The following is a 10631-nucleotide window of genomic DNA, read 5'->3' on the forward strand; positions in this document are numbered from 1 at the left end:
ATCACGGGGCCCTGATTTCGAATCTCGCTAGATTCAGCCACTCTGATGAGTCGTAGACGACGAAACACGTGGTGTTAGTGGATAATTATATGTTAAAAATATATACATGTATGGATGAATATATCAAGATGAAACAATTATATATGAATACATAACATGTCTATATGTGATTTTTAACCGTTTCATTTTCGAAAGTTCACAAAAACGTTATAATAAACAAGTTATTTCTATGAAAAAAAAAATCAAGGAAAGCCGACTAAATGCGAGGGAATAATCAGTAAACATTCAAAGTAGAATAATCGAGGCAAAGCAGTAGATAATTTATAAATATAACTGAAAGTAAAGTAGAACGATAATATCTGTATTCACACATATATAAACTATATATCTATAAAGCTGTGTTTCTATCTATGATGTTTTTATCTTTATATATATATATATATATATATATATATATATATATATATATATATATACAATGTGTATTGTAGTTCATAATGATATCTAAATACGAATTAAATACATACAAAATTATAGAAATTGATAAAATAGTATATTTACTTTTGAAAATGACATTTTTACAAAAATAATTTTAACACAACTTTAAAAAAAAGTCGATTAATTTTCATACGACATTTCGAAAACAAAACAAACTAACAAATTTTAATCATGAGATTTAACCCAAATGTAGCTTAAAATTACTTTTAATTATAGGTTTTGTAAAAAGTTTTTCATTTGAAATTACTACCGTTCATATAGGAAGAGAGATTTTAAACAGACTATTTAAAAGTTACGAATTAGTAACGGAGAAATAAGCCTGTATTTGAGCCTAAAATGATTGCATGTAAAAATCTTATATGTAGAACGTTTAGATGTAAAGTAAAATAGAAAGTGAAAGTAGAAATATTTTCGAATAAGAACATAAAAATAATTCTTTGAAAAACAATAGCATATAAAATGATTACATGAACGTGAAAGTGAAAGCGAAAGTAGGAAACATTTTTGAATAAGAGCATAAAAGAGTATGTGTAAAAAGATAATATGTAAAATGAAAATGAAAGTATAAAATAGAAAAGCGATAAAGAAATTTGCCTGTTGAAGTGAAAATTGGATTTGGAAAAACGGAAAGATTATTAATAAAATAAAAAATAAAAGAAAATAGAAGGAAATTAAAAACAAATCAAGATTATTGCTTAGCTTGCAATAAAAGTGAAAGTAGAATAAAGGTAAAACGGTAAAGACAAATATTTTCGGAGTGAAATTAAAAGTAAGATTTACAAATAGTGAAAGAAAGGGTCCGAATATTTTTTAAGTTGAAAAAAACTAAACATTTCACAAAAACGTTATAATAAAAATGTATTTTTATGAAGAAAATCAACAAATAGAAAATTCAAGGTAAATAATCGATGAAAACGAGTAGATGATTTAAAAACAAAACTGTAAGTGAAAGTATAATAATAATAATAATAATAATAATAATAATAATAATAATAATAATAATAATAATAATAATAATAAAATTAATAACAATAATAATAAGATATCGATAAAATAATAATAATAATAATAATAATGATAAAATTAATAACAATAATAATAAGATAATAATAAATAATAATATCAATAAAATTACAATAATAATAATAATAATAATAATAATAATAATAATAAATAATAATAATAATAATAAATAATAATAATAATAACAATAATAATAAGATAATAATAAATAATATATCGATAAAATTACAATAACAATAATAATAATAATAATAATAATAATAATAATAATAATAATAATAGCAACAACAAAAAAGAAAGTTAACTATTTGCTAAGTAAATACGAACAAGAATCGCTAAGTATAAAAATTGGCAGCAAAAAAGGAAAGTAAAATAATAGAAACATAAATAAAGATTATTTCTAAAGTAAAAGGGAAAGTGAAAGTGAAAGTGAAAGTAATATAATTGGAGGATGAATGATAACAGATTATTTCTTCTTAAGTAAATCTGAAAATGAAAGTGAAACTAAAATAATAATAATGAAAACGAAAGGCGATCATTTTTTAAGTAAAAGTGAAAGTAAAACAAAAGTAATATATTGAAGAAAAAAGAAAGGTGGTTATTTCGATTGCAAATGTGAAACCGAAAATGAAAATTCATTAGAAACAAAAACGAAGAGAAATTATTTCTAAAGTAAAAGTAAAAGTGAAAATAAAGAAATTAAACCGCGAAATAATCACTTAAAAAACTCACAAATGTTAAGAAAAAATATAACAACTTCCTGTTGTGAAGAAAGTTAAGGCGTGTATAATGAGGTAAGAATATTAATACAGTCAACCAAAGGAGGAAAAAACACAAAAACAAATGAGCATACACACACAAAAAAGAAAAAACGAACAAACAAATAAACCAATAAGAGTAACGTTAACGAAAACGTGTATCGACGGGACCCAGCAGCAGTAGCAGCCACGGGAGTGACAATAACAACGTCGACAACTTTTTAATTGGAGCTTCGCAATGGAGTCGGAACACTGAATCGGGAAAGAGGGGAAATTATTTCTTAAACCAAAAAATACTTCACGGAGAAATTAACGAATTTTTCATTTTGACTAGAAGCTCATCAGAGAAACGCTTTAAAGGTCAGTCCTGTTCTTTTATCTTTTACTTCATTTTATATATATATATATATATATATATATATATATATATATATATATATATATATATAAATATATATATATATATGTATGTATATGTATATATATAATTATACGTGTGTGTGTGTGTGAGTGTGTGTGTGAGTTCGTGTGTGTACTTTTATAAATGGATATAAATGCACATGTATACATACATATGTAATTATATAAATTCATTTATATTCAAATATGGGTTCATATAGTACCGTATACAATTTCTCAATTTCTCTCTCTCTCTCTCTCTCTCTATATATATATATATATATATATATATATATATATATATATATATATATGTATATATATGTGTGTGTGTGGGGGGTACAAACACACACATACACACATATATATATTATAGATATAAGTATATGATGAGAGAAAATATATTACGGACATGTTTTTGGTTTTAGTATTAACTTCAACAGTGCTCAATCAATGATTAAATTTTTTTTACAAATCTAGAATATAATTATTTAAGTAAGCTATGCAAAAACCATTGTTTTTAATTCCCGAAGAAAATCATCAGGCTAAGTGCCTGTATTAATACACAACGAAATACCTGCGTTTATATATGTACATATGCATGCAATTCATATATATCTTTATATATGTATGACATATCTATATCTATATCTATATCTATATCTATCTATCTATCTATCTATCTATCTATATATATATATATATATATATATATATATATATATATATATATATATATATATATATATATTAGTGTTGGGAGGATTAACCTGAATCGGAATCGGAAATCGGAAAAAATCGGAGTTTTTTTTGGTATCGATATCGGTATCGGAATCGGGAAAATTCCAGCCTATTTTCCGATGCCAAAACCGATTCCTTTAATTATGTATTTTATTTGATTTTGTTTTGATAAAACATCTTCTACTGCTTGTAGTAATAATAAGATAATGAATATTTTCTAAACTTCCAGTAAGATTAAAATCTCTAGATCCACCCGTCATAAGTGTGTTTTTACAGTAATCGCGACAAAATAAAATTCTAAAGAAAAATATTTCGAGATTTTCAAAGAATCGGAATCGGTAATTGTATTGGAATCGGGGAAAATACTGGAATCGTCGCACCACAAATATATATATATATATATATATATATATATATATATATATATATATATGTATATACATACATATATATATATGTATATATATGTATATATATGTATATATATATTATACTAAATATTATATATAATACTATATATATATATATATATATATATATACTAAACCAAAAATATTTATGTACATATGCATGAATATATATATATATATATATATATATATATGTATATGTATATATATATATATATATGTATATATATACATATATGTATATATATATGTATATATATATATATATATATATTCATGCATATTTACATAAATATTTTTGGTTTAGTATTTGTCTAGCGCGTTTTTTAAACAATGTATAAAAATATTATGAAATTTTAATATCCGAATCAGAGCGAATAATATCATATTCCTTATTGTGATTACATGTTTAACATGAAATACATAATATTATAGATTTATGTTACAATATATATATATATATATATATATATATATATACTTTTATTATTATTCATTTGTATACTTATACAATAAAAAATTATTTATATAAATATTAGGATTGCATTATATTATTAATGTTCGATATATATATATATATATATATATATATATATATATATATATATATATTATGTTTTGTGTTTTAAACATATAAATGACTAAAACCTATTCTGTATGCATGTGAATTGCTTAATTTAGTTTGTCGTAAATTTGGTAATCAGTTATTTTTATAAGACCATTAGATACAAACGTAAGAGTTGTTGATGTGGGCAATATATATACTTATATACACATTATATATGTATGTATGTGTATATATACATGTACATATGTATGCATGCATGTATGTATGTATTTATGTATGTACGTACGTACGTATGTATATTGAAGTGTTTATCACAAATAGCGTGTACTTTTTAGTTCTTAGTATCAATATATTTGTATCCAAAAAATATTGCGCGTTACTCTTGTGTTAAATTTATTCTTTTGCCGGTTTGCCGGTTTTATATGCACACACACACACACACACACACACACACACACACACACACACACACACACACACACACACACACACACACACACACACACACACACATATATATATTTATATATATATGTGTGTATAATTATTATATATATATATATATATATATATGTATATAGATATATATATATGAATGCAAATGTATAAAAAAGGAATACGAAAAGTATAAAAGCTTATAACTTTTCTTTATTCGTTTTCAATTGGTGACGTGCAGGAATACAAAATAATATTATGAAAAAAAATTTTTTAACTTTTTTTACAAGTACATAATTTTCGACCGATCCTTCAGTCTTCATATATATATACAGTAGAAAATAACAATTAGAGAAAATAGCAGATTTCCCTGTAAAAAACATAGACAAAAGTAATAAGTGAAGAATTCTAAGCAGAGAACAGCGAATTACATCTTTACCAATTCTATACTCGGTTCAGATTACGTATTTATTTTTGTAGATGCTGTAAAATATTTTTAAAAAGTTTTAAGTACCCACTCGCCCTGAATAACTTCTTTATATTCGCAGTTTCTATTTTTCTGCATCCCTACTTATTTACATTCCAAACTAAAATATAAAAACGCATAACTATCTATTATTATTAATTTATATATATATATATATATATATATATATATATATATATATATATATATATATATATATATATATATATATATATACATATAATGAAATATAACAAATAACATTTGACACATATTATTATACAAATAAATATTCAAACCGATCAATTGCTATTATGGGGGCATCTTATATAATTGACATAGTTAGAATTTTGTGAATGTAAGCCATCTCTCTCTCTCTCTCTCTCTCTATATATATATATATATATATATATATATATATATATATATATATATGTATATATATATGTATATATATATATGTATGTATATATATGTATGTATATATACATATACATACATATATATATATGTATATATATGTATGTATATATATACATATACATACATATATATATATGTATATATATATATATGTATGTATATATATATGTATGTATATATATATATATATATATATATATATATATATATATATATATATATATATATAATGTGCATTAATCGTACGACTGACAAGTCATTCCCCACCCTTATGATTTTCGGGAAATGATGACACGTGTATCTAATGATGAGAATTAAAAGAAAATTATCATAATGTGTGTATATATGTATAGATATAGATATATATTCCTTTTTAATAGTATGATATAAATACTTTTTATGTATATATGCAATAGAGACTTTTTATTGCCAGATCTATTTAAGCTTTATAAAAATTGATTACACTCAGAGCATACATATCTTAAATAATATGAATTTGATTTAAATATACTTGTGGTATTTGATTTTTTAACAAGAAAAATATATATATACATCTATCATCTATCGATCTATTAACTATTTCTCTCTTCTTATACGTGCATATATATATATATACATACATATATAAATATATATATATATATGTATGTATATATATATAGAGAGAGAAAGATACAGAGAGAGAGAGAGAGAGAGAGAGAGGGAGAGGGAGAGAGAAAGAGATACATATTAGTATATATTTACAAAATCATAAGAGTCCAACGGCATATAGCGGGGGAATGGAGTGATACCAAAAAGCTGAGACCGCCGGTACGGATTGCACATAATTCTTATATAAATATGTAGATATGCTATATTTTTAATAAAATAATTTGACACTATATTAGAATTTCTCCTTACTCATTAAACTACACACACACGCACACACACACACACGCACACACACACACACATCACACACACACACACACACACACACACACACACACACACACACACACACACACACACACATATATATATATATATATAAAGAGAGAGAGATATAAAAATAATTTCACTATGTATAAAGTATATTATTTTGTGTATAATGTTATAGTCTTATCTATTAGATCGTGTATGAATTTCCATGACAGTTGGAATACACTTTCATAGCAAGATATATTTTTTAAACTTTATGACCCATACTACTTAGATCATTCTCTTTCGTTTTTATCATTGTAAGCATTATCGTCACTTCTGCGTCCCCTTTTCACATATATAGAAAGTCAATCTAAACTTTTACTTAATTTTTAGTTATTTTTTTCATTTTCCGAAACGCTGTGTATGCCTCAAGGAGGAAGGTACTAAAGACTAATAACCTCCATGAAATTCATTTCAATGTTTGTCAGTTGATATACATGCCCACCCACCCAATATATAAATTTTTTCTTACCACAGGAATGGTCGGAGGGTAGAGTGGGTCAAGCCAGATTCCGAAAGGAGGATCACCCAGGCTTTTAAAGGATTTCCTTATCAGCCTTGTTGGCATTTCCCGGTTTGCACGCCTCAAGCAGTAAGTAATACACTTACTGCCAAAGAGAGGAGGCAGGGTCTGGAAAAGTGTACCTTCCAGGACTACTCAGAACGAATGCCTCAGCCTGGCAGATAAAATGTCTCCGAAATGGCCCATTTCTATTGGATAGAGTGTCAAGATTGAAATTTCGACTAGCATGTCGTCAGTGGATGTGGACCGCGACCGTTTGGCACATTAATGCTAGTTGAGTACAGCCTTGTGCCACACATCGTATGTTGGGTGTTATGAAATGTGAAAGATAAAAACGAACAAAGTTAATGCAATGTAATTGGATGTCGAAGTTCAATTCCGGACAATTCCTGAAAAACAAAAATAATAAAGAGTTTTAAAAATCAGAAAAAAGTGCTCAATAAATAAAACATGTAAAAAAAATCAAAAGACATAGAGCTGATTAAAATTCCAATCCATGTGCATAAATTTACAACACAGCTTAGTGCAAACCAGGATCGTCAAGCAATGGAGTTTACCCAACAATCATCATTTGATGAAAATCTTGCAACAGGGAGGATGAAATTAATATATTGATCAGAAAAAATTTAAACTAACTTTATGTTCCCTTTTATCATGAGTAAAATCAAGGTATTATGATACTAAACTCTATGTTTAGAATCCTTATTCTAATTTTGGTCCACATCGATTGATTGATTTTGATTTTAGACAATGTCTAAAATTTAATGTCTAAAATTTAATGTTTAAAATTTAATGTCTAAAATTTAATGTCTAAAATTTAATGTCTAAAATTTAATGTTTAAAATTTAATGTTTAAAATTTAATGTTTAAAATTTAATATTTAAAATTTAATGTTTAAAATTTAATGTCTAAAATTAAATGTTTAAAATTTAATGTCTAATATTTAATTTTAAAAATTTAATGTTTAAACTCATATATCTCGTATACGTGTGTGTGTGTGTGTGTGTGTGTGTGTGTGTGTGTGTGTGTGTGTGTGTGCCTGTGCGGTGTTGGTGGGAAAAAAAAACACCGGCAAAGTGCTCGATTATAAAGAAAAATACAACATAAATGCATAATGTTTATTTTCAAATTTTACAGAAGGTCAGAAAAACAGTCGGCTAAATATCCAATACAAGAGGACCAGTTTATGGTCAAAATATTGGACTCTCTTGAACCTCTGTTTATATCCGTTTTTCATTTTTTTTTCTTTTCGAAAAGAAAGATATAAACAAACACTGAAGAGAGTTCAATATTTCCATCATAAACCAGTCCCCTCGTATTAGATTTGAAACCGACGGTACGGATAGTTTTCTAACCTTCTGTAAAATTTTCATCTCTCTCTCTCTCTATCTATCTTTCTATATATATATATATATATATATATATATATAATTTACCAGTATAAAATGTCATAAATAGAGATTTTTTATGTATCGATTTTTAATATTCAATTCAAAAGAGCTTAATTTGAGTAGAGCGTAGGAGTAAATATATATATATATATATATATATATATATATATATATATATATATATATATATGATAGCAAAACTCGTGCATTCATAACCTGAAAGTTTTTGTTGCAGATATTGACGGTGTGAGACTCTAAGAAAGCTACTTCTGTCATGGACGTGCGTCAGAAGCAGAAAGATGCGCCATTGAATTCTTCCATACAGAAAAAAATGAACTAATCAAAATTTGCCGGCGTCTGTTGAACGTGTACGAAGCCGATGCAGTTAATGCCAGCAAAGTTAGGAGAAGAGTTCGTCTATTTTAGTGCAGCGACAGAGACGTGACTGACAAAGTGTGCTACATACTTCTACGTTACTATGTAGTAAAACAATTTCTAGACCACAGAAGGTCGCTTGTTTTAATGGCACCACTCCCGCTTTTGCAGCTCTTCAACTTTTCATTCTTTGCGCCCCAAACATAGGAGTCCTTACTTTATTATTATTATTATTATTATTATTATTATTGTTATTATTATTATTATTATTATTATTATTATTATTATTATTATTATTATTATTACCATTATTATTAATAATTTAAATACTATTATTATTACTACTACTATTCTTATCTAAATATTAATAGGATTGCGTGTGTGCTATTTATTTTGTGCGTCATGCTTACATCCAAGTGACTGTCGTTTAATTGTCATGGACTTCCATTTGTTGTAATAAATAATTTTACCAAGAATTTTGGTTTCGGTTTCGATTATAGCTGATAGTACTTACGTCCTTTATTTATAAATAATTTATAATTTGTCCATATATATATATATATATATATATATATATATATATATATATATATATAAATATATATATATAAATATATATATATATATATATATTATGTATCTTTTTATAATATTTTTGATGGTGATTTCGTCCTGTTTGTGATTATAGTGCATTTGATTTTTGTAGTATAGAGGAATTAGAGTGTTTTCGTTTTGATTAATTGGTTTGTTTTTATTTCTAATAAATTGGGCTATTTCTTGATCGATTATTTTATTGGGAAAGTTATTGTTAACTAGTGTTTGTTTTATGTTTGCTAGCTCTTTGTAGAAAAATATTTTACTAGATAATATTCGGTGTGCTCGGTCTAATAGGTTTTTTATTATGGCTATTTTATATTTGTTGGGGCAATAGCTGTTAAAATTAAGAAAGCCATTTCTAGACATACTAATTAACTCCGAAAGCAACGACAAATTTACCACCACCGTATACAAAAAACCAACCAGTAAACATTCCTGCCTTCTTAGCAAACATTAAACAAACACTAATTAACAATAACTTTCCACATAAAATAATCGATCAAGAAATAGCCCAATTTATTAGAAATAAAAACAAACCAATTAATCAAAACGAAAACACCCTAATTCCTATATACTACAAAAATCAAATGCACTATAATCACAAACAGGACGAAATAAAAGATATATATATATATATATATATATATATATATATATATATATATATATATATATATATATATATATATATATATGAGTTTTGGTTTCGGTTTCGATTCAAACTGATGCATATAAGTCATATGGATATATTTTTTTTATTTTTGAAATCGTAACTTTACAATACATAAAAATCGGCAGAACATTAACTCTATAATAATATATACGAAATCTGCAAGAATTAACATATCATATTTAACCCTAACCCTGCTAGATAAATACTTTTATAGTTTTAACAAAAGAACTACAATAATGTCAGAGTGTATCCATTTACACTGAACATCTACAGAGTACCAACATCAATATATTACATATGAATGAGTCCCCTGTGGAATTTCCACAGGTTCCCATTATTCATCATTATTATATTGTATATATTCATTATTCTTTATATTGTATATATT

The 10631-nt window shown here is 25.2% G+C and overlaps 1 protein-coding gene across 1 annotated transcript in view; it reads left to right on the plus strand.

Moving 5' to 3' along the window:
* Positions 1–2491: 2491 nt before the first annotated feature.
* LOC145277688 (brain-specific homeobox protein homolog) overlaps positions 2492–10631 on the plus strand; it is a 193117-nt gene continuing 184977 nt past the window's right edge. The window contains exon 1 of the mRNA XM_080129373.1: positions 2492–2639. The gene's annotated coding sequence lies outside the window, so the exon portion shown is untranslated. The remainder of the gene's footprint in view (positions 2640–10631) is intronic.

Source organism: Euprymna scolopes, chromosome 6 (assembly GCF_053919585.1).
Source record: "Euprymna scolopes isolate OS-2025 chromosome 6, ASM5391958v1, whole genome shotgun sequence".
Taxonomy (NCBI): Eukaryota; Metazoa; Mollusca; class Cephalopoda; order Sepiida; family Sepiolidae; genus Euprymna; species Euprymna scolopes.